The sequence below is a fragment of the Ipomoea nil genome, unplaced genomic scaffold, assembly GCF_001879475.1.
Source record: "Ipomoea nil cultivar Tokyo-kokei standard unplaced genomic scaffold, Asagao_1.1 scaffold3377, whole genome shotgun sequence".
Taxonomy (NCBI): domain Eukaryota; kingdom Viridiplantae; phylum Streptophyta; class Magnoliopsida; order Solanales; family Convolvulaceae; genus Ipomoea; species Ipomoea nil.
Genome location: NW_017619805.1, coordinates 2,692,812 through 2,715,731, shown reverse-complemented (window position 1 = coordinate 2,715,731; position 22,920 = coordinate 2,692,812). Strand labels below are relative to the sequence as shown.

General features: G+C 42.9%; 1 long non-coding RNA gene across 1 annotated transcript; it reads right to left on the bottom strand.

The window, feature by feature from the left end:
- Positions 1-6,439: 6,439 nt before the first annotated feature.
- Positions 6,440-12,283, bottom strand: LOC109170913. The gene is made up of 3 exons (XR_002052497.1): positions 12,274-12,283; positions 6,984-6,991; positions 6,440-6,766 (listed from the first exon to the last, which is right to left on the bottom strand). It is a non-coding gene; the product is annotated as an uncharacterized LOC109170913 (long non-coding RNA).
- Between the last annotated feature and the right edge of the window lie 10,637 nt (positions 12,284-22,920).

The window sequence follows — 22,920 nt, the reverse complement described above, 5'->3', positions numbered from 1 at the left end:
CATCGACTACCTCCACCAAGATTCTTGGGATTTGGAAAAATTCTATTTGATATATTTTAATAATATGATTGTTATTTAAAAGATCCCAACGATATATTTTTAACAATATTTTTTTCACATTGATTATATTTATAAAAAAAATAATATGTTTATGTGATGTTATAATGAACGTGAATTCAGATTTAATACATCTAAAATTTTAACAAACTTACAATATTATAATAATGGACAATGATCAATAATGCAATATCAACTATGATCCTTGACATAAATTACCATATGTCATTACAAATTGTCAGAGACCACTGAACTTATTAATCCAGAGAACACTAATGTTATTATTGTTATTGTAATTTTTTTTTTATTATAGTTTTATTATTGCTGTTGTTGTTTTGTTGTATGTTTGTTAGTACGTGTGGAGGTAATATTATTTTTTGAATATTTATTGCATTTATCTTCACTAATTTATAATACAATTAATGAAGTTTATTAATTTCACTGAACCAAATTTTTATTTTCTTACAAATTCATTTCGTTAACCAAAGTTAATGTCTTAGATTTGCATTCCATATAAGTATTGTCTCATCCTTCATCCTTAGACTGAGGCAGTAAGGACGAAGGATGAGGCAATAAGTAAGAAGACTGAGGCAGAAAGGGTGAAGGATGAGGCAGAAAGGGTGAAGGATGAGGCGGTAAGGGAAAAGACTAAGACAGTAAGTGTTAAAATTTAAAAAGAGTCCTAATACCCTCAGGAGTAAGTAAATTCAATCTCATAAAAATCTCTAACAATAATTTCTACCAATTCATCCTCAATCAGCAACGAACAAAATCTACTGGCTAACAATGTCATAATTCACTACTGGAAATTATGGAATTTTCGACCACCTAAAAGTGATCTTAAATCAAATCGAAAGTCTTGTTCCGACCACTTTTGGTATCCGGAAAAACCTTTGTTGCTATTTCCGACCACTTTTTGATATCAACTTGATTTAAGATCACTTTCAGGTGGTCGAAAATTTCATAATTTCCAGTAGTGATTGAACTCCTCAGGACAAACAATATGACATACCGAAACAATCATGGTAATACAAAAATAAAAACCATGGAAAACTCATTGCCCTTGGAAAGTAAGATGGCAATTGGCAACACCGAAATGCCAAAAGAATGACATTTGAAAATATTGAGACAGTATAACATTGGTCATTAGACACTGGAAAGTGCTCTGATATGGCAGGTTTGATGGAAGGATATTGTTTTAATACAATGTTAAAATTTAAATAAAGTCTTTTAAAAAAAAATTTTAAATAAAGTTTGACGGAGCGTGAGGGAGCTGCAATCCTACCTAGAATGGTTGGAGTCATGGAACAAGTCATTGGAGGAGGAGATCGATCTCAAATAAGAACTCAAAATTGTCAAAAGATAAAAGGTCTGGTGGATAATAAAGCCACTTGAAATTAGCTTATGAGCATTATCTCACTTTCTCCCCCATGACTTTTGGTCTTTGCGTCTATGAATTCATTAATATCTCATGCTACTTTTAAAAAATCATAGTTACTAATTCACCATAGTTACTAATAAAATTTTATCTTATATATATATATATATATATATATATATATATATATATATTCCAAACTAAATAGCATTCTAACTCCACATTTTAATAGCAAAATATGATGACCACTGACCTCCAGTATACTAATTCTTTTTAATAATTGTTTATTTGTTTAACAGTAGTTAATATAAATGATAATTGTAAAATTTAACAAAATCAATATTAAAAGCATCACTTTGTTGATAGGGGAAAGTAGTAACACCTCTAACAAAGGGACCAAATAATTATCACTTAATTAAATGTGTGATTACTTTTTTTTATTTATTTATTTTTTGAAAATAAAGAAGCTCATTCATCTAATCATAAGCTGAAGCGATTACAAATAGGATCGATAGAACGGTATACCATTTGCCATTCCTTACTTTCCGACATAGAACCAACTTCCCTAGAAATGCTACAAAGAACTTGAATCGCAGACTGTTTCACAAATTTGAAGCTGAATTCGATAGATGAATTTAACGCTTCTTTAATATCATCGAAGAATTGATCAAACGTAGTCAAGACTAATTTTGGTTGAAAAGTCTTGTACACCACTTGAGTATATGTTTTCCATCTGTCGTTCATTGACAATATATCCATCGAGCTGAGATGCAGATGCTCTTTTACATTGTCATCTTTGTCACCCAGGATGAAGCTCATCACATACGCCATGACCAACTTATATGTTTCACACTTATGAAGAAAAGAACTCGCCAAAAGCAACGAGTGGAAAACAAACTCGCCAAAAGAAACGAGAGGAAAACAAATTTGTCACACAAACGAGAGAAAAACATAGAAAAAAAGCAGAACATAAAAGAAAAGAGAAGCAGCAGTACACCTCTTGAACTTTACAGATCCACGGGAATCAAACAACTTCTTTATCCAGATCTGGCGGAATCCTTAAGCTTTAGATCTTTGGAACTACCGCAACTTCCTTGAAGGGTTGGTGGCTGAATCGGCACTGAACTTTATTATGAAACTAAAAAAAAATAAAAAACAAAAGAAAATAGGAGACCGCTGGCCAAGAAACGAAGCTCTGTCAAATGCTCAAAGCTTCGGCTAGGGGTCGGCGACCACCAGATGAAGAAACGCCCAAAAAACAAGCAATATTTCTTGAGACAGAAAGAGAGGTTTTGAGAGAATTAGGGTTTCTTGCCATGGAATTTACTTTTATTTAATTCTAATTTCTAAGAATACGTGTACACATTGTATTTCTCTACCAAGGTTGAAAATCTCGCTATTTCCGTCCAACAAAAATGTTGGTCGGTAATTTGTAAAAAAATTAAAATTTTTTATCACAAATAGGGATGTTAATTGTATCTGTACCCGACGGCGAATTCGATTCCCCGCCCCTACTGGGACAGGGATGGGGACAGAAATAGGGGATCGGAGATGAGGATGGGGGCAATTTTGAATTTCCCGCCAGGGACGGGGGCGGGGATGGGGAGTACTCTCCCCACCCCGCCCCGTCCCTTATATATATATATATATATATATATATATATATATATATATATATATATATATATATACACACACACACACACACACACACACACATATATATATATATATATATATATATATATATATATATATGTATATGTATGTATGTATGTATGTATGTATGTATAGCCACACAACACACACATATGTATTACTTTGTATATAATATATATAAAAGTTAATTCCATTTTTAGTTCTAGATTTATATGTGACAGACCACTTTTAGTCCCTTTTTATCAAAATATCCTATTTTGGTCCTAGTGTTATTGTGACATGACCAATTTTGGTCTTCTATCAACAAAATTGTTGAAATTTCGTTAAATAGAAGGACATTTTGATCTTTTTAATACAAAGTGCGTTGACTCGTTATATATTTTATTTTTTTTAAAAATTCATAACTGAAGAGCCAAATGCTCTTGTATTTAACACAATTTCAATGATTTTTTAATAGAGGACCAAAATTAATCATGTTACAATAATACTATGACCAAAAAGGGATGTTCTGATAAAAAGGGACTAAAAGTGGACTGCCACCTATAAATCTAGGACTAAAAGTTTTAGAAGCATTCTTGTCATTGTATGTCATGCTTATGAAATGCATATTTAGATAACATGTTTAATTGTAAAATATTGAATACTACTTTAATTTGGGGATGAATATATATGCGTTATTTAGTTAAATATTTTTTAATGTTTAATTTTTTATTTTTTTTATAACTTATAAATGGGGTGGGGATTCCCCGTCCCCGAATAATCCCCGTGGGGATGGGGGATTTTTCCCTTCCCCAGCGAGGACGGGGACGGGGACAGGGAATGGGAAGAAAGTCGGGGGCGAGATGGGGTCCATCCAACGTGTTACTATTAGACATATAACTTCACCACTAAAGCCATTTCGAAGATAAATCACGAGTCAAACAAACTCCCATTTTCTAAAAATATGAATTAATCCCATTTGTCTTTCACAATCACTAAATCACAATTATAATGGGATTGAGTCTAACTAATTTTCCCTTATTCATTATTACATATATACAAGTGTTCAACGGCATTCACTATTACTGCATATATATATATATATATATATATATATATATATATATATATATATATATATATATATATATATAAATGATGGATTTAATTAAACCGGGGGTCCGACTTAACTAACCCCGAATAAGGATACGAATAATAAATAAATGATACGAATGATATAGTAAAGGCCGTAAGACCGTAGATTGTATTAAATGCCGTAGAATTGGCTATTACAGTAGTATTCTAGGACAAAGTATGTAGGAAATGTAAAGCGTGTCCTAACTAGACAAGGTGGGGGGTTTTTATACAACCCCCGCCCCTAACCGCCACCCCCTAAAGCGGGGAGTGGTTAGATCCGAGTTGACCGCGTTCGATCTCGCGACCGGGCCGTGCTGTGGGGCCAGGCCGAGCCCGTCATGGGCTCGGGCCGGGCCCATTTGGAGGTCGGCCCGGCCTCCTGGAGAGGCCGGCCTGGCCTCCGACGTGGCCCGTGCGGGGGCCACGTGGCGAGGCCCCGTCCAGGGCGGGTACGTGGCGCCGCCCCGGGACCCGTTCTTGTCCGCGCCCTCGGGTCGGTTCCTAATATATCTGTCAATAAATATAAACGTGTTCAAGTCGGAAGGAAATATTAGAAGTACACTGTGTCTGTCAATAATCCCTTCCTTTCTTGATCAATGGATATTGAAAGTGTGTTTAGGGCTACGTTCGGCATCAAGAAAGAGTAAGATATGGTGGGGTTGATCGAAGCTGCAGTGAACGTTGCGGCTTTGATTGTCCCTGACAAGCTTAAGAAGCATAGAAGCATAATCGTGAAGTTGTTGTTTGATGAGGATCCAGCTAATTTAACTCATGACTTGTTTTCCGAAGATGATTTGGGTTTTGACTCTGAAGACGATGATGAATTATTGAAGGTTACTTCTACGCCTGTAAAGAATCTTTACATCCCCGGAATCAGGGAAATCTATCTTCCTCAAATCTGCAAGTACCTTGAAGAAAAAGAAGAAGAAGCGGAAAAGAAGGCGGCCAAGAAGAGGAAGATAGATTTCCCTGAACCTAAGAAGCATTGCTGCCACGGTCGCAGTAAGGCCAAGCCTCCCGTGCGGTCATGTCCGACAACTGTATGCAACTATCAAGAATGATTGAAAGCCCAACGTAGTAAGCCAAAGCCAAAGTCCAAATATTAATATTGTAGCCAGCCAAACTAAACTCTGTAATCTAAGAACTATGTTTTGCTTGATCCCAGAATTCAACAATATCAAAACCTGGGTACGTAGGCAGCCTTGATAGTTTATTACAAGGTTCAGCTGCGATTTTAATCATTTTTTATACGTGACATCAATGTAGGCTGATTTATTCTTTTATTTATTATTAATATTCACCTTTCTTAATTATATTATCTAAAGATTTCGTTCGTTCATGAGGCGCTTGCTCCTCAAAATATTCATGTTTTGGGTTGCTCTGATTGCCATTTCCTTTCTTCAAATTGCCACTGAGCTTCGAAAGCCTGAGCTCTTTGGCTTGAATCCGTATTTCAATTTCAATTTCAATTTCACCTTACTTCCCAATCCCATATACATTCCTCTGTTTGGGATGTCTCTTGCTTTGTGCATAGAGAACAAAAATTTGACAAATTAAAGAATGTGTTTATCGAGGTGATTGGGAATGGTTTCTTGGATTCAAATGTTAAGGCGTTTTGTGTTAGGGAATTGAAGGAGCTGATGCAACCGTGTTGGTATTACATGAACTAGGATTCTCTAATGTTTTTAGCATCAATGTAATGTCGTCTTTCTCCTTTATGAGGAAGAAATTTGTGTATGACATAGAGTTTGAGGATAATTATTTCGATTTTGTGTTCTCTAGAGCTTTTGATAGAGTTTCTGTGCCAGTTCTTGTGCTGGAAATGGAGCTATTAAAACAATGCTAAAACCTCTTTACCCTATTTTCCACTAGGATGTTTTCGTCATTGATCACAATACCTTTGCCTTTTCTTTGTATGTAAAGACTCCCGGTGTCACATTTGTTTATCATCCAACACTGTCAGGAAAAGAGATTTCTTTGCCCAGTGATGATGAGGAATTTGTTGGTGCACCAATGGATGAAGAAAAAGGGTTTGATTTTGATCAGTGGTTGGAAGAAACTGTAAGCGAGGGAGACTTTGTTGTCCTCATGATGAATGCTAAAGGAAGCAGAGTTGCAGATTCTTTGTGACTTGTTTAAAACTAGATTGATCTGTCGTGTTGATGAACTCTTCCTTCATTGCTCATACACTGCAGAAGGGAAACATGGCGGGCAGGGAGACTGCACCAGATATATATCTTAACCCAACTTCTTGCTTCAGTTTTGTTGGGTAGGGGTTGGTGAAAAGCCAAGTCCAGCACCGGGTGGCATCCTAATAAGTTTATTGTGAGAAATAATGTGAGGGATATAATGCAGGGATTCAATATGTAATGTAGCACCCTCTTCTGTTGAAGTGTATCTCATATAGTACTCAAAAGTTGGTGTGTGTGTGTGTGTAAGTTCCTTGATCTTACATGCTGTAAACCTGCAATTAATATTGTGTATTGCTATTTTCAGTATTTTGATGTTTTTGGCATAACTGGTCACATGTTGTGTTTGGTGCAATCACAGGTATCTCTGCCCATGAATTATAAGTAGCAGCTACTTCATTCTACTTAGTGATGACGACAAGTTATACCATGGACTTGCATTTTATATCTTGGTTCAAAAATGACATTCAAATTATGTATATGCAGTCAATATATTAGAGTTAATTCCAGCAAAGGTCCTCCGATTATTGCGATTTTCCAAATTTAGTCCTCGTCTTTTAATTTGGACGAATTAAACCCTTGACTATCAAAACTGTTCCTCCATTAGTCCTTCTGTGAAACTGACGTTATTTTGCTGTTTAAATCAGGGGTAAAACAGTCTTTTCATTTGCTTTTTGTCTTCTTTCACTTCCTGGAGGAATATATATGCCGATAATGCATAGTCTTCAACCTAAAACTCCATAGTTTTTCTTCTTAGTTAGGTTTCTTCTCGTCATTTCTCCATTCTTCAACTTCAGAATTAGTCAGTCCAACAGTTTTCTTATAAACACTAAGTCTGACAAAAAATCTAAGCAAAAATACATACATACTAACAACATGCGAGCTTTCAAGTCTTCGCCTGGCCTCCACCATCTTTAATTTCAATCAAAATGATCTTTTCCACTTAGTTGTAGAGTTGTTCTAAACCATTTTCTGGTCGAGTCGTCATAGACTCTACTAGCTTTTTTACTAAATTGTAAACACCTGCAATTTTCTGCACTCAAGTCTATATTCTTGTTGGACCCTTGACCTTGCAAGAACCTATAATACGTAAAGCCGTGTTGGTCCTCTTCTTCCTCATTTTTGTCCTGTAATATGTTGAAACAATGGATCCGATGACTTCTTTTCTGCCCCCTTTAATGGCTGAACAAGAAATCAAGAACAAAAACTAGTTAAATAGATGAACACGCATCTAATATTTCACTCCCTATATTATACAGAAAAAGATTTCATCGCATAAAATAATCCGATTTCAACACTGTAATCTGTAAAAATGGAAGTGGTAAAGACGGATGATGACAGAGCGAGGGGGATTGTCCTAAAGTATGATCCCAAATGTGCACAAGGCGATAGCTTTAGGCTCAAAATGATCTTCCGACGTTGCCGGAGTGAAATCGTGAATATCTCTGGGCTGTAGACTACATAATTCAGCAGTTCATGCAAAGCTGGAGCTGGGAAGCTGGGACTGTTCGGCGGCAGCTCTTGGACGAGTTCGAAACCATGCTCAATCATGTTCTCAGCACCAAACAAACCGTTTCAGCCAGTCCCACTACATATTCTTTTACCACACGTAGCTATTCTCTTGGTTTCTGCTTTGAAATTGATCCCACAAGCTTGGTCCTGGATGATCTCCGGTCCATTGCGCGGGGGCTAAGGTCGATTGGATGCCTCCGTGACTGTCAGGAAATCTACAGCACCATTTGCGAGACGTTTTCCGATGCCACTTTAACACGATTAGGCATTGCGAAGTTGAGTGCGGTGATGTGCAGAGAATGGTATGGCAAGAAATGGAGGAAGAAGACACTAAGTATATGAAAAGACTGTTTTACCCCTGATTTAAACAACAAAATAACGTTAGTTTCACGGCAGGACTAAAGAAGGAATGTTTTTGATAGTCAAGGGTTTAATTCGTCCAAATTAAAAGACGAGGACTAAATTTGAAAAATGACAATAGTCGGAGGACCTTTGCTGGAATTAACTCCAATATATTATATACATTGACTATCTGCAATTAATAAATTAGGTGCCTATTACAATTAACATATTATGTACATGCAACTAAGGCTGTGTTTGGAAACCCGGAAAATGATTTCTGGAAATCATTTTCCGAGTTTCTCATGTTTGGATGGGATTGGAAAACCCAGCCAACGGAAAATATTTTTCGTTGATTGGGGAAAACCACGCCATTTTGGCGGAAAATGACTTCCGTCAAACATACTGTAACACCCGTAATTTTACCCTTTAAACCCGAATTAATTATTTAATTAATTTCGTAAGGAGTAGCTAAAAAGGATTTAATTCGGCCGGGATCCCTTAATTAATTGGTATGGTCCATGGTGGACCGTGGACCCTTGTCTGTATTTAAGCCTTTAAACCCGTTAGAATAAAGAAGGTAGGCCCAATACTATTTAGATTCTCATTAGGAATCTTAAACCTTTTTAAGAGGAACCAGGGATCAATTAGAACCCTTCTCACCCATCCCTCTCCCTCTCACTCGAAAATACCCCCCCCCCCTCCCCCCCCAAAAAAAAAAAGATAGTCAAAGAATTCTCCATCACCAAGCCTAGGAAAGATCGATGGGAAAGAACCTTGAGGAAGAATCTTAGGAGTCGTAAGAAGTTTAATTAAGCTAAAAGGTAACTCATGTCTTACAAAACTTATTTTTCTTGCTATTTTATGATTTATTGGCCTCCTTGAATGATGGTATGTGTGATCTTTTGATTATGCATTGATAGAGCTTGTATTTAGGGTTTGTATGGTGGTTTCTTGATATTCTTGATGTTCTTGAACAATTATATGCGTACTCTTGTGTTTGGGCATGTCTAGAGCTTGTGTCTAGGGTTCGTTAATGTAGATTCGATGTGTTATTATGTGTATTTAAGTCCCTATAATTGTTGATGTGAGTTTTGGGTGGGTTCGGACTTGAATTTGGGCAAGATTGGTGAATTCTTGAGGTGGGAAATTAGCCAAGAAGAGTTGTTCCAGAGGGTAGTCGGTGGGGGGACGAACCCCCACCCGACCACCCGCCGGACGACGGGTGACGTTCCAGCGGGTAGCTGGCGGGTAGACGGCCACCCGCCGGACCACCCGCTGGAACAGTGGGCACCGCCGGCGGGTGGTTGTCCACCCGCTGGTACGGTGCGGTGCGGTTTTTGGTCGGCCTCCGTTGGTCGATCCCCGTGCCCCGAAGTGTCCTCCTTGATGTTTGTGAGTCTAGAATGATGTCCTAAGTACCGTAAATAGGATTTGTGAGTCATGTTTATGCGTGAGGTCTAAACTTGTATTGTGTTGGTCCAAAGTATGGTTTATGTTATTCCCCGTAGGTCGTATGTTTAGATTGATGTCACATGTCGTTGTGAGTCTATTTGTATGTTCTTCCCTTTCCTTGGTTACCCCTTGATGAGGTTGTTATTGAGTCTTGAATGTGGTGTTATGTCCATGGGTGATGAAAAGATATGAGATTGGTGGAAAACAATATGTTGGTGGTATGATGCACTGCACGTGCTTATGTTACGGTGTTGCGGTACCTATGCTATGTGCACTACGTGTGCTTAGATTATTGTGCTACGGTACAATCAGGTTTATGTAATGGCACTGCGTGTGCTGAGAGATCGGCGGTATGTTGGAGGTCATGTTAGAGAGGAGCATTGCTCCGGAGGGATAAGGCTGATGGAGTACAAGGTGGTCTGGAGGTACAGGTTAGAACTGATATAAGGTTGGAGCGGCATAAAGGTTGGAACATGGACGTGTCTTATGGTCGTGGTCTATTATTGTGTTTCTTATTGTTGTCTTGTCTTGTGGTCATGGTTTGCATGCTTGTATCGTAATGTGTCGTGTCGTGTCGATGTTAATGATATGTCATGAGTCCTCATCCTGATTTGAAAACTAGAGTTGTTTAGGACTATAATGATGTATTCCCAAGTCTAAAAATGATTTTCTTATATCTATACATATATTGTACTCAACGCGTGCGAATGTGATACTTAGCATTATTCGCTAACGGTTGCTACACCGCATGTTTTTCAGGTACAGATTAGTTGGCTCGTGAGCGCGCTAGACGGAGCTGCAGTTCCTAGTTTAGTTAGTGATTAGCCTTAGTTTGACGACATGTGAGCCATTTTGTATTCGGATGATGTTTATGGATTATGATTAGCTAGTTAGTATCATGTGCATCTAGGTTCTCAAGCTTAGATGTGGCATAACACCCCTACACTATTATGTTTGATTTCCGCTTATTTGGGTATTAATGATAGACTTGCTCTTATTTCGTAAGCTTTAATGGTTTTAAATTATGCTGAAAATCGAGGGTGTTACACATACCACAATGTTTCCGGCGGAAACCTGTGGTCTGGTTTCCGCCCGAAACCTAAAAAAAAAAACTGGTGAGTTCGAGAGAGGAACTTTGGTTTTCGCAACCGGAAACCAGCCAGAGAGAAGTTCTCTCTGGTTTTTTTTTTTTTGTTTTTTTTTTTTTTTGTTTTTTAATTTTTAAACTTTTTAATAATTAATATTATTTGATTTCAAAAAATAAATATTATTATAATTTTTTAATTTTAAACAAAACAATTAATTATATAAAATGTCTAATTATACAATTCTACCTCATTTTTCAGAAAATGAACCAAACACATAAAGACAGTTTTTTGTTGTGCAGCCAAAGACGAGAAAGGAAAATGTTTTCCGAAAAAGCGAAAAATGACTCATTTTTCAAAAAATATTTTCCTGCTTTCCAAACGGACCCTAACTTATTATCTCCCCATCTTCCATCCAACGCGTTCCTTAACTCCTTAATCCAAAAATTCCAATGCTCTTTTTGCCCTTTGTTGTGTAAATGGTGTAACTATAGATAAATATACACAAATTAATTAGTCGTAGTTCACAACTTTACAACCCATAATATGCATAAAATGGAATAAGATGGGGTAAATATAGCCAAATAGTGGTGTTAATAGGGATGACAATTTCAATCCGCCCCACGAATATTCACCCGAATCCACCCTGCATGGATCGGGTTTTTTTTGGGTGATGGTGGGCGGTGGGTCGGGTTTGATTTGGGTTCTATGTACAAAACCCGCCTAGAACCCAACCCGACCCACCATGTGTGTGTGTATATATATATATATATATATATATATATATATATATATATATATATATGTATGTATATATAATATTAAAATAAGTACTAGTATGTAGTTATTTATAAAATTTTATATAACTTCGTGTATCTTTTTACTATTTTATATCTAAACTACTAAGTTTATTTTAAGAAATTAACAATTTAGTTATTATATTTAAATAATTCTATTATTTTATGTTTTAGTATCACTAATGAATTTTATTATTTTATTATGTGTAAGTAATTTAAATATTATTTTTTGAAAAAAATAATAAGATAATAAGTGGTGGGTATCCGTGGTGGGCACTCGCACCCGGTGGGGTGGGGGTGGGTTTTGAAACAGTACACCTGATGCGGGTTGGGGGTGGGGGTGGATGGAGAAAATATAAGGTGGGTTGGGTGATGGATGTAGCCCCGTCCCCCCCCCCCCTCCCCCCCTCCCGATCCACCCCGATCCATTGCAATACTTAGTGGAACCTTCTTGGGTTAAGGGGAAGAGCGGAATAAGAAGTATTTTTTAAATCACTATAAAAAAATTTATGGTGTCTTATTTTTATTTTTATTACTCATTTATTATTTGAAAACTAACCTACTTCATATTTAGTTATTTACACACAATCACGTTAAAATAACAAACCATTTGCTATGATTTTTTTAGACAAGCTTAAGACTTTCGCTTCAAGGAAACATATTTCACTAGCTTTGATTTCATAAACTCAAGCTCACCTAGAGTTGTGTTTAAAAGTTTAAAAGCTATTAAAAAATCTATTATACCCCTCTCCTAGATATTTTACTTGACAAGGACCAACAATATAATTTAGGAAAAAGGTGAAATTGGTCCCTCTAAATCATAATGATAGTGAAATTAAGCACCTAAGTAAAACAACCTTCATTCGACCCCCTAAACCAATTAAAATGTTTAATTGAGTCCTAAACCAACCTATTTGATAGGTTGTTGCTTCTCGTACTGACACGTGTTTGATTTTATTTTATTTTTTAGAAAAATGTAAATATAAGTTTTTTACTTTCTAATTTTCTAAAAAAAAAAATACTTTTGAATTTTTAAATTTAAAATTTTTTCATTATTAATAACACATAATATGATTTTCAACATAAAATGGAAAGAAAATATTTAACAAACATTATATTAAAAAAAAATTGAAACTAATTCCCTTTTAATACAAATTACATATTTCTTCTTATTTGCAAACCCAAACCAAAGTCTTCCTAATCTTAACTTATTTCTACACTTTCAACACTGAGCGCAAATTTCAATTCTCTAAGGGGGCGTTTTGTTCAGGTTATATAAGATAACCAAGGTTATATTTGCTTGGTAATATAAGATTCCTATGTTTGGTTCAGGTTATGTAACTTTCCCAGAGAATGCCAGATAACCTCCGTATTAAATTTTTAGCTATTGGAAGGAAATGTGAGATACCCTCCAATTTCTTAGGTAATCTCACATTCCCTTGTCTTATTACTAATTTTGGGATTTGGACGTTTTAATCAATTTATCTTATTACCGTTGTCTTATTTACATATATTAGTTTTAAACCAAATACAGGAATCTAACCTTCCCAGTAATCTAACATTCCCAGCAATCTAACATTCCCTAAGGTAATCTAACATTCCGTGAACCAAATGTCCCCTAAAAGTCTATATACATATCTTTTTGTTGCATTTGGAGAACAAATTAATGAGTTAATTCCAGCAATAGTCCTCTGAGTATGGTGATTTTCCACAATGGGTCCTTGACTTTTAATTTGGACAATTTAACCACCTGACTATTAAAATTTTTCCAATTGTGGTCCTTCCGCCAAATCCTGGTTAAGTAGACGTCAATTTGAAGGGTAAAAGCGTCTTTTCCCTTACTCAGCGCAAGACCATGGACCTCAGCCACTTTCCTCATGCCCTCTCTTCTCCCTCCCGGCAATTTATATCCTACACCACGACGCGCGTTGCACTATGCGCCCAGATGCAAAACGACGTCGTTTTAATTATTATTTTTTTTTGAAATTTCCCGCCCCAGTGAATGGCAGTAGTTTTTTCTTAAAAAAAAAACCCGCTGTTCAAGAATGTACATAATGTTATACTAGAATACACATAATGTTATACATGAATGTACATAATTATATAACAAAATATACATACTCTTTTTAAAAGATAATACACATAATCTAACATAATACATAATAAACATAAACTTTTAACATAATACACATCAACTCTTAACATAATACACACAAATTTTCTGATTCGGATGTACATAATTGTATAAAAAGAATGTACATAATTGTATAAAAAATACACATAACTGTATGAACCAATACACATAACGTTGTGAACAAATACACATAACATTGTGAACAAATACACATAATCTCAGCAACTTCCTACCGCGCCTCCCAACACTACCCCAAAACGAAGTCGTTTTGGGAGGCGCGCGGCGCACAGTGCTATGTGCGCCGTGGTGTAGGATATAACGATTGCTCCCTCCCCCTTCCATCTTCTCTTCGTCGACGGTGCAACAGAGCAGACCGTATACAGAGGCAGGTGTGAAATCCGCGAATCTTCGGACCCACTTCATCGTATTGACATTCTCCGCTACTTATTCATCAAAAGATGCTGGAGGAGGACGGCTGAGCTGCCGCTGTCGTCGTCACCAAGAACCACACCGTACCGCTGGAAACAGCAGCTGGCGTTCTTGGACAGCGGCATCGACATGGAGGAGCTGCTGCTGTCAATAAGCAAGATAAGCAACGGGCACGAGCTTTACGCTTTGATGTCACCGCACAAAGGTCGAACACTTCTAATGAAGTTCATGGTCACCCTCCTCTCGCGCGAAGCCGATTGGCAACGCTCGCTTGCACTGCTCGACTGGATCAAAGAAGAGGCTCTGTACACTCCATCCATGTTTGCGTACAACGTCATGCTGCGTAACATGCTCTGGGCGAAGCAATGACAGCTCACCTATAGGTTGTTCGATGAAATGCGCCAACGAGGGCTGTCACCCAATAAGTACACTTACTCCACTCTGATCACCCATTTTGGGAAAGAGGGCCTGTTTGACGTGTAAGTATTTTCCCTGTATACAATATATAATATATTGTATTATTGGGTGGTTGTGGTGCAAGTAGGAGATTGAGTCAATTAATGACTTAATCTGTTAAGCAACTTAGGATATTCAGTTTACGATTAACTGAATATCTGCCTACATTGATGGCATGTAGGCTTCTAAGCAAAATAGTCCTCCCACAGCTCCCGTGTTCAGAATACAAGCACCATCGAGTATTCGGGAGAGAAGTGGTAGACAAAACACTAATGTCCATTTTGCAGGTTTACCATATTGGTGCACATATTTTGAATTAAATATTTATTGGTTAAAGTTGTTTAGAGTTGTTAGAGTCCTCAACTTATCTTGTTCTGCTCCACCTATTGTGGTGCTTAGACTAGTTATAAATACTCTTGTATGTTTACGCAGAATAAATATCAGACACTAGTTTAATTCACTTGGTATCAGCCTTACTCTCGATCCTATGGCCAACCCCACCGATGTCACCACCGAGGCAGTAGCCACGACCACCCCCTCGCCGGACGTAGTTACGGTCGCCGATCAGCGACCGCCCAATGCCCTTCACCAGGCTCACCACTACGTATCCCTAAAGTTGACAGCCACGAACTGCTTATTCTGGAGAGCGCAGCTAGTGCCGTTCCTACGAGGCCAAAATCTTTTTGGGTTTGTCGATGGTACCAACGCCTGCCCGCCGGAGTTCGTTGCCGCCACCACCTCGACGGCGACTCCAACGGTGAATCCTCTTCATGTCGCCTGGGTCCAGCAAGATCAATCAATCTTGAGCATGCTGTTTTCCTCGTTCTCGGAGGAAGTTCTTTACCTGGCGATCGGACACTCCACGTCCAGAGGTGTCTGGGTTGCGGCAGAGACGGCTCTGGGCTCTACTTCCCGTTCTCGTACGTTGAGTTTACTAACTCAGTTGCAGGGGCTTCAACAAGGTGACTCCACACCTTCTCAATATTTGGGGCGGGCACAGGTTCTGATAGAACAACTTGCGCAAGCCGGCCGTCCTCTTGGTCTGGATGAGCAGAATCTGCACATCTTCAGGGGGCTTAGACCGGAATACCGGTCACTGGTGGCGTCCCTAACCACTAAGTCTGCTCCGCTTACCATTCCAGCGGTGGCGGATCTTCTCAACACTCACAGCTATCTATTTCCTGAAGACACACTACAGCATGCTCCATCTCCGGCTGTCGCGATGGTAGCACATCAACCGTCGACTTCCAGAAGCCAGTCCGAAGGCGGAAGAGGGCGTGGACGCAACCACCGTGGCCAGCGTGGTAGAGGACAACGGGGGCGCGGTGGCATACGCTGTCAGATATGTGACATACCTGGTCACACCGCTCTCACTTGCTACCGGCGGTTCGAGGATTTTGGCGGTCCACGTCCTGCACATCCGCCACCTCAGGCGCATGTGGTCTACCAACCTCAGCAGAATGATATCGGCACTGCTCCCTTCTCCAATGTTTGGCTGCCGGATACGGGAGCTAACACTCATGCAACCCCCAACGCTGATGGCCTAGTCGGAGTCGAACCGTATGCTGGTGGTGAGTCGCTCCATGTCGGAGATGGGTCAGGTTTGCTCATTAAAAACACTGGTTCTGTTTCGTTTAAATCTCAGTCTCGGTCACTGTTACTAAATCAAGTGCTGCATGTTCCTAAATTGCGTGCGTCACTTCTTTCTGTTCAAAAATTTACTCAAGATAATGACGTATTTTTTGAATTTCACCCCGATTATTTTGTTGTGAAGGACCGTTCCACCCAGCAAACACTTCTTAGGGGTCCTAGCACACAAGCGACGTACTCGTTGAATCTCTCCAAACCGGCAGCTTTTGTGTCAGCCAAAGCTTCTCCAGAGATTTGGCATGAACGCCTTGGGCATCCACACTCCCGTGTGTTAAAACAAATTCTATCTTCCTGTCCAGTTGTAGGGTCTTTTCAATCTTTAAATAAATTGTGTACTGCGTGTCAGATGGGCAAGTCTGCGCGCTTCCCGTTGTCACGACTGGAAAAATCGAGTACCAAGTTTCTAGAGTTAATTTTTCAAGATATATGGGGTCCAGCACTGGTTCCGTCTGTAGATGGGCACAAATACTTCGTGCTCTTCATAGACAATTTTTCTAGATTTATGTGGATATATCCTATGCATCTTAAATCAGATTTGTACTCAATATTTGCTAGGTTCCGTGCCTTGGTGGAAAAACAGTTCTCCACCTCGATTAAATGTGTCCAATCAGACATGGGGGGTGAGTATCTCAAGTTAAGTACGGCTCTTGCCGCCGCAGGTATAAATCATAGAAAGTCATGTCCACATACCCACTGATACTGCTAATTATACGTAAGCAATATGAAATAACTCGAGACCAATTAAAGCAAGTAAACGTCTTTATTGATCACGGTAGAGGCCCTAAGTACAATCTACTTGGTTGCCCTGAGTACCGACTGACTGCGGTCGGGATTCTCTAACAACAACCTATCGATCGTCCAAAAGTCCACTACACTGTAGCTACTGGGGGTATTTATAGCCGCTATGCCGGGGACAGGATTCCAGTCGTTCGGCATGTTCTCCACGTAGCCACCACGTGTCATCCTCCCGGGTGCCCTGTCTGTCGTCGTAGAGAGTCGCCACGTGTCTTTCGTCAGCTCTCTCGCCAAAGGGCTACCGCTCGGCGGTCGACACCGTCGCTCGGGCAACTCCCGGTCGGCCCCCGACCGGGTTCTTCACACGAAGCCCGACCTGTTACCTGCAAAGACAAAGAGAAAAAGACAAAGGCTTCTCGGTCGTGGTGGAGCTATGTCGGTCGGGATATTCCCTACCAAGAGCCCCCCAGCCCGGGCCTTTTTGATCGTTCGGGAAAAAATGGGCCGGGATGAAGAAGTCCAACCGTCGGCCACTAAACCGACCGGCCAGCTGTCATTCCCCTCCTCGCCACGTGTCGGCCACTGCTGGCCTCGGAATTAGTGCGGGTCGTGTCACGCAAGTGGATTGGTTTCCCGCCTAAATGCTTTCCTATAAATAGGCCCTTGAGGCCTCCATTTGAACTTTCCTCAATCCACTGAAGCAGTCGGTACCCTCAGAGAGTCCCGAGCAGAGCACCTTAACAAGGCAGTCGAGCAAGGAAACTTCAAGGTTTCAACCGCAAAGTTCCTCCATTCGGTAAATTCTCAACCCCTCCCTTTACTTTGCGCTTTCATTTATAAGTAGAACTGATAGGCCAACTAACTGTCCCGGACGTCTCAAGTCCCTTACTAACCCCGACCGACCTTTAGGTAGATCGAAATGACGGATTCTGACAGCCAGAACGCCTCGATCGCGGACTATGACGAGGAGGTCGAGTACCTCAGCGAGGAGGTGGACATCATGTCCTACTCCCCAGAGGTTGAACGACGACCACAGCCCACTCCCGACCAAGCCCCCGAGCCAGCAGGGTCATCAAGCTCGTCAGGGACCTCGGGGTCGAGCTCCAGCGGGTCGGGGAGCGAAGAAACGTCCACGAGCGGACGGACACTCCCGGACGAAGGCGCTAGGGAAACGCCCACGAGGGTAATAGGGGATTACCCTCGAGCCGAGCACGAGGGCGGAGACCGGGCCAACGAGGCCGAAGGGGACGAAGAGGACCCGACCGGGCCGGCGCCGACGGGCGGGGACGGGTTTGCGTTCCTCAATAGCGAGAGCGTTGAAGGCCAGAAGAGCTTGCTGACAAAAAGGAGAAGCAAGCAAAATCGCGGCAACTCTTGCTGGTCGGGTCGAATTCGATACCAGCAGACAGCTCGGGAATATCATCGAGCGGCACCAAGGGAAATGGATCGGGCTGCATTACGATTCGCTAATGGCCCCGATCACATTCCCCTTTTCCAGCCTTCTTACAGCATTCTTGGGCTACTACCAAGTTATGCCCGGGCAGATTTTCCCGAACGCGTACCGAATAATCGCGTGCTTCCCCCAGATCTGCCGTCGACACGACGTGGCCTGCACCATGGAACTCTTCAACTTCGCCTACCAAGTGAAGGTGCTAGCGGCCGCGTACGGGGGAGGTTTTCTGATGATACAATCCCGAGCGGATAGATGCTCGATCGAAGGGCTGCCCGGGAACAACCGGGGGTGGAAGAACCGGATCTTCTCCGTAAAATACGATCCGTGGATCCTCCCGGTCGAGAGGGTTTGGAGTCAGCGTTTTCGAAAACAAGTCACGCCAGTCGAGACCCCGACCCTCATCGATGCCGTGACCAAGATCTCGGGCGAGATCTACGAATACCGCATCTTCAAATCGCCCGAGTGCTACGAGGCGGCCCGGCTCCCCGATTCGGTCTACGACCAGAGCGAGAAGTACAAGCCCGAGCCGGCAGGTGTAACAATCGCACGGATGCCCGCTCGGGGCAAGAGGAAGGGTAAAAGCTTGAAGCTAACTTCTTTCCCGATCCTTAGCATTCTGTGCGTACATTCTTTATCGTCCCGAATTGACTAACTTTCTTCTTTGTTTGCAGCCATGGAGTTCGGAGACGAAGATGCCCCCCTTCCCCCGCCCGCCAAGATCTCCCTTGGCGGCAAGAAGAAGGCGAAGGCGAAGCCAGCCGGGGAAAAGGAGATCCCGACGGCCCGCCCACTAAGTACCTCGACCGTGACGACGGGCGAGGGCTTTATCGTCAAGCCCTCCGACGTCCTGATCACCCGGGGCAAGGAGAAGGTCCCCGACCGAGGCGTGACCGAGGTGGGCGGCATGAAACGCCGCCGCGAACAACGCAGCCCGAGCCCTTCGGTCGGGCGAGAAGGGACCGCTACGTCCATACTGGCCCGGATCGGCAACGCCGGGCCAGCTAAGGAGGATTTGGGGAAGATGACCCCGACCCAAGTGGCCGAGAAGATTGGCTACGATCTGGCCGAGGTAAGCTCTCTTCCATTAATTCTCTTTTATGTGCAAGTGTTTTCGACCGGGCTAACGCCGAACATCTTCTTGTACTGCAGATTTCCCGAGCGGCCCAACTCCTTCAAGGTCGGGCCATGCTGGCCGAAGAAGCCGACCACCACAAGAAAACGGCCGCTCGTCGCTTGAAGGAAATCAAGGACATCCAGGCCGAGCTGGAGAAGGCCCAGAAGGGCCTGAAAAAGAGAGAGGAAGACCGGGCCCTCGCCGAGAAAGTCGCCCAACGGGCGATCGGGGAGGCGAAAGAGCTGAAGGCCCGGCTCGATAACCCGAGCGAGCTGGTGCAGACTGTCTTCAAGGACAGCGAGTCGGGCTCAGCGTTTCTCACGGCGGCCCGGGGAACTAAGGTCGGAGAGGACCTGATCGTCTCCTTCGGCCGATGGGCGTTCAAGTCCGGGCAGCGCAAAATGCTGGAGCGGGCCCGTACCCGGTTGGAGCAAGCTCTCGACGGGGAGGATCTTCAGCTGGTCCTGTCGGCTTTACCCCCGGACCTAGCCGACCCCGGCCCCTCCCCCTTCGCTCCCAAGGAAAAGGCGGGCGAGCCTGGGGCATCATCGGCGGCCACTTCGAGCGGGAAGGAGGCAGCTGCCGAAGCTCAGGAATTGAAGAAGTAGAATAGGCTTCTTCTTTTTGTAGAAACATTGATCGGGAGCCCGGTCCCGAATTTGTACCGGGCACTCTTTTTTCAATCAATGAAACTTGTTTTGCCAAACTTATATTGTTCGTCTTTCTTTCTGCTTTTTTACTTTTAGTCATGCACATGCCGACCCTTAATGCTCGATCCGTTCGACGGCCGACCTTAGGGCTTTATGGCCCGGTCGTGCATCCGAGATTTCGACATCAAACTAGCCAACCTGATCGGGTTTACCCGGTCTCCAGGCCTTGTCAAAATACTTCCAAGCCTCTACGGTCGGGATACTTCCGAGCGACGGGCCTGTAAATACTTTCAAGCCTCTATGGTCGGGATACTTCCGAACGACGGGCCTGTAAATACTTCCTTCATCCCAGCCCCCACACTATTGTGCTCTCATGGCACGAGTGAGTGCAATAGTGGACAAGAAGCGATCAGATCGGGGAATTATGCTATATGCTCCTGACTTCCCCGACCGGTGGCGTGACTCGAATGTCCGCCGATGTGGAGCGCGTTTGACCGGTCGATAAATTCGCCCGGTCGGTGTAGCTTGAAGTTAAATTGATCTGCGTGCACTGAAGGTAAAGAAAATAACCGACCGGGCCGCCGCATGCAAGCAGTCGAACAATCACCGATCGTATATACATTAAAACCTTCCCGCTCGCAGGCGGTTAAACAAGTATTTACAATCATAAAGCTTAATTACAACCGACGACCGGGACCTACTCGCAGGTCAAGCCCCCACTTCGTCAAAAGTTACAAAAAATAGGCTTAATGCCTAAACATAACGAGGTGCTCGGAATTCCAAGTCCCCTCGATTACCCGACCAGCTGTCGTCTCCAGCCGATACGTACCCGGCCGTATGATCGCACTGATGATGTACGGCCCTTCCCAATTTTGAACTAATTTTCCGCCCTCTAAAGGTTGACTGGCCTCCCTTCGTCGTAGAACATAATCTCCAACCTGAAAAAATCGAGGGTTGACCCGAACATCTTTAGAACTCTTAACTCGCTTCTGATACTCGGCCATGCGCCGAGCGGCTAGCTCTCTTTTTTCTTCGACCGCATCGAGGTCTACGGCCATCGCATGCTCATTCTCCTCCGCATTGTAGGTTCTCTCTCGATCAGTCGGGATCCAAGCCTCGATCGGGAGTCGGGCTTCAGCTCCATAAACCAGGGCGAAAGGGGTCTCCAAAGTAGCTTCCCTCGGGGTCGTCCGATAAGTCCATAAGACATATGGCAACTCATCGGCCCAACTACGACCAGCTGAGTGTAACTTCTTTTTCAGACCTTCCAAAATCGTCCGGTTCGCGTTCTCCACTTGACCGTTTCCCTGAGGGTAAGCCACCGACGACCGAACGTGAGTTGTCCCGATCGTGGCCAAGAAACTCTGGAAATATTGGCTTACGAATTGGCGACCGTTGTCGCTGATGAGATGCACGGGCACGCCAAAGCGGGAAACCACATTGCGCCAAAGAAAACGAGCACATTGCTGAGAGGTAATCGTGGCTAAGGGCTCGGCTTCTATCCACTTGGAGAAGTAATCAATGGCGACAATCACGAACTTTCTCCGACCAGAGAGCTGAGGGAAGGGGCCCAAGATGTCTACCCCCCACCTAGCGAAAGGAATTGCGGTCGTGACTGGCTGATAGAAGGTTGCCGGTCGTCCAGGCATCCGGGCGTACAGTTGGCACGTCTCACATTCCCGAGCTAACTTTTCACAGTCTAGCTGGAGGGACGGCCAATAGTACCCGATTAGCATGATACGACGGGCAAGCGATCGGCCTCCTTGGTGCGAAGAACAAATTCCCGAGTGAAGCTCCTTCATGACTAAATCTGCCTCAAACGCGGTCAAGCAACGCATGAGGGGGCCTCCATACGATCGCCGATATAGACGACCGTCCAAGACTTGGAACCTTGGGGCTCTCAGCTTGGCTTTTCGAGCACGCTGGGGGTCGTCTGGGAGTCGACCGTGCTCGAGGTACTCCTTCAGATCGGTGATCCAATTGTCTCCTACCGGTTGGATTGGATTGACCGGTAGACGATGAATGCTGTGTCTCGGGACCACCAAAATTCGAGCTATCTTCGACATGTGTTCCGGGGCATCTTGAGCCAATTTAGATAAAATATCTGCGTCGGCATTATCCAATCGGGGTATGTGTCGGACGGTATACCCCCGGAACTGAGCAAGCTTCTCCATGGCAAGATCTCGGTAAAGCTGCAGACGCTCTCCATTGACTTCATAATCCCCGAGAACTTGCCCGACCACGAGCGCGGAATCTGTCTGAGCTCGAATGTATTCAGCCCCCAAGTCCCGAGCGCACTGTAAGCCGTTAATGAACGCTTCGTACTGGGCTTCGTTGTTGGTCGGGTGGAACTGGTACATGAGAGCAAAATAGACCTTGAATCCTTCCGGGCTTGTGACCACCACTCCTCCTCCTGCCCCTTTCTTGCTACTTGACCCATCTGTAGCCAGCGACCACCACTCAGCCTCGGGATCCGCAACCTCAGGAGGCCGGGTATCCCGGGCGGTGCACTCGACCAAGAAGTCCGCAAGAGCTTGACCTTTAATAGCCGGTCTCGGTCGGTATTCGATCGCGTATTGGGTCAACATTAATGCCCACTTGACGAGGCGACCGGATGATGAAGCAGTTCGGAGGACTGGCCCGATCGGCTGATCGGTCAACACGCGAATTGCTCGACCTTGGAAGTAGGGAGCCAACTTCTTCGCGGCAACG